Genomic DNA, 2,506 nt, shown 5'->3' on the forward strand with positions numbered 1-2,506 from the left:
CTATTCTCCTACTCACCACCGCCGCTGTTCTCCTACTGGCCGCCTCCGTCGTCCACATGCTCCTCCTCACGACCATGAAAGTTGGCTGAGGTCTAGCCTCCCATCCATACGCAGGTACTCCCCCACTCCCCTCCGTGCCCTCTCTCTGTTAAAATAAGGAAGGGAGCTATATGTTTCATCTTGTCAATCTTATTTGTCTGTGCATATTAGTATATAGTCACATTCAGAAAAGCTTGACTGCACAGTAATAGAGTTTGTATCTTTTAGTTTTTCAGATTATGCAAGTATATGCTTGGTCTGCATATTAGTACCGGCTAGCAAGCACAGGAACGACGACTTGGATCTAATGACTTGATATTCCAATCCACCGAGAAATCAGTTTTGACTCAAAATGATGGTAAGATGTCACCAAAAGTGCTTTCTATTCTTCCCATGCACCACACCGTACCAACAAAGGCAAAATTTGTTTGTGTGAAAGCATCTGAACCATTGGCTTATTTGTTTCTCTGGTGAATAAATTGTGTCTGAATGCAGCATGCCTGAACCATGAGCATTATTTGTTTGTCCGCTAAGCAAATTGTGTCTGGATGCAGAAAGTGAAAGCATCAGATTGAGTGATTCAGATCAATTCTTGCGTTGTATGCCTGTAAGTTCGGCGGTAATTCCTATCTATGACGTTGATATGATCTCCCATATACATATTTGACCAGTACTTATTATATGCATATTTAAATAGAAATTTTTATGCCCTTTATTAATAAAATATGATTAATGGCAAAACCTAATAATATAGTTTCATCTTATCGATACAATTTGTGTGTATTGGAGGGGGGGGGGGATATATTAGTATAGTCAAATTAGACAAGCTTGACCACATACTAAAATAGGTAGTACACGAGCAGCCCTCTTGAATTATTGGTGCAGAAAGAATGAGATCATCGACAACCACTTTCATTCTGAATTTGAGTTACCTGCTATTACAACAACACAACGAAGTTGCGTCATCAAATGTCATTCAGGTGAGAGAGCTGGCAGGACGAACAAGGAATTTTACAAAACGGTGCTCACTGAGCTGGGCTCTCCTTCCACCAATATGAATGCCTAGCCTCAAACTTGCCTTACTTTTTTTGGAATTGCTCTTTTTATCTGTTGGATCATTCTTTTGTTTGTAAGAAATTTCTGCATTTTAGTGTAACCTAAATCTGCTCATTCCAGTATCTGTTGATATCAGTAGTGGAATGTTGTCCTTTCTTCTTCTTCTCTCTCTCTCTCTCTCTCTCTCTCTCTCTCTCTCTCTCTCTCATTATTTCAGGTCATTAGATTCACGCATTACAGTTAACTGTTTTTAGTGGTGTCATGGTTATATTGGGAAAAGGTGAAACTTTGCTTTCCTTTGGAAGTTTAGTTACAGCAGGAGCGTGCATTCTATATATTGAAAAGTTTAAACACCCACCACTACAATATCTTCATAAGAATCTTTTTTCTACAGTTAGCACAAAGAAGATGCTTCTGGCCTACTACATGAACTCGTTCTTGCCGACTTTATCCTCTGTTTATTTGCTCCGCGAGGTAAGATCTTGCTTGCTCGTCTATTGTTTGATAAAATATCTGTGAGCTGAACCATTCTGTGTTTCATGTTTCCTTGCTGTGTAGGTTGTTTGTTGGTTCGTGGGACGTCTGTGTCGTTAACCAACAAGGTTGGATCTGTTCTGATTCGCTTGGTTGATTAGTGCTTGATGAACAGCTTATGAATCTATGTGTTTGTGCGGCCAGCTTCCTTGTCTATTTGTTTTTTTTGGTTCATCTACCATGCTTGTCGTACTATGTATGGTATTTTTTGCTTCAGATCTCGTCAGGAAAACAACCTTCCTTCTATCTTTACGGTTGTACTGCTGGTTTAGTCCTATGCATACAAGGTCCTCTTCCTGGTTGATTAGGTGCTTGTAGGCCATTGGTTCATGCCCGTGCTTGTATAGTATGGCCTGTTTTCTCGAAAAGTCCATTCTGCACCCGAGCTCATATGCTCCCGCATGAACAGTAAAATCGAAAAAAAAAATTGAAAAAATTCAAAAAATTCCAAAAAAAATTTTGAGACAAACATTGACAAAAGTTCTAAGTGCCTGCAAAAATTCATCATGAAATCACATCCCTAGAAGGCGTGGCAGAAAAAAATACAAATTCAGTGCTTCAAAATGCGTTTGAAAGTAGCTTTTTCAGAGTACTTTTTTTGTTTTTTTTGCCACGCCTTCTAGGAATGTGATTTCATGACGAATTTTTGCAGGCACTTAGAACTTTTGTCAATGTTTCACTCAAAAAAAATTTGTAATTTTTTGAAATTTTTTTGATTTTTTTTCGATTTTACTGTTCATGCGGGAGCATATGAGCTCGGGTGCAGATTAGCCACGTCCCTGTTTTCTCGAAAAGTCCATTCTGCACCCGAGCTCATATGCTCCCGCATGAACAGTAAATTCGAAAAAAATTCAAATAATTCCAATTTTTTTTTGAG

General features: G+C 38.8%; 1 long non-coding RNA gene across 6 annotated transcripts in view; it reads left to right on the top strand.

Moving 5' to 3' along the window:
- The first annotated feature begins 38 nt into the window (after positions 1 to 38).
- Positions 39 to 2,506, top strand: part of LOC123158989 (uncharacterized) — a 5,123-nt gene continuing 2,655 nt past the window's right edge. For 2 of the 6 annotated variants that reach the window (XR_006479429.1, XR_006479424.1), the window contains exons 1-5: positions 39 to 114; positions 268 to 397; positions 535 to 646; positions 1,490 to 1,569; positions 1,654 to 1,697. This is a non-coding gene — a long non-coding RNA (uncharacterized lncRNA). Of the gene's footprint in view, positions 115 to 267; positions 398 to 534; positions 647 to 1,019; positions 1,061 to 1,489; positions 1,570 to 1,653; positions 1,698 to 2,506 lie in introns of all 6 variants that reach the window. The other 4 variants (XR_006479427.1, XR_006479428.1, XR_006479426.1 and 1 more) reach the window with 4 other exon arrangements.

This window comes from Triticum aestivum, chromosome 7B, assembly GCF_018294505.1.
Source record: "Triticum aestivum cultivar Chinese Spring chromosome 7B, IWGSC CS RefSeq v2.1, whole genome shotgun sequence".
Classification (NCBI taxonomy): Eukaryota; Viridiplantae; Streptophyta; class Magnoliopsida; order Poales; family Poaceae; genus Triticum; species Triticum aestivum.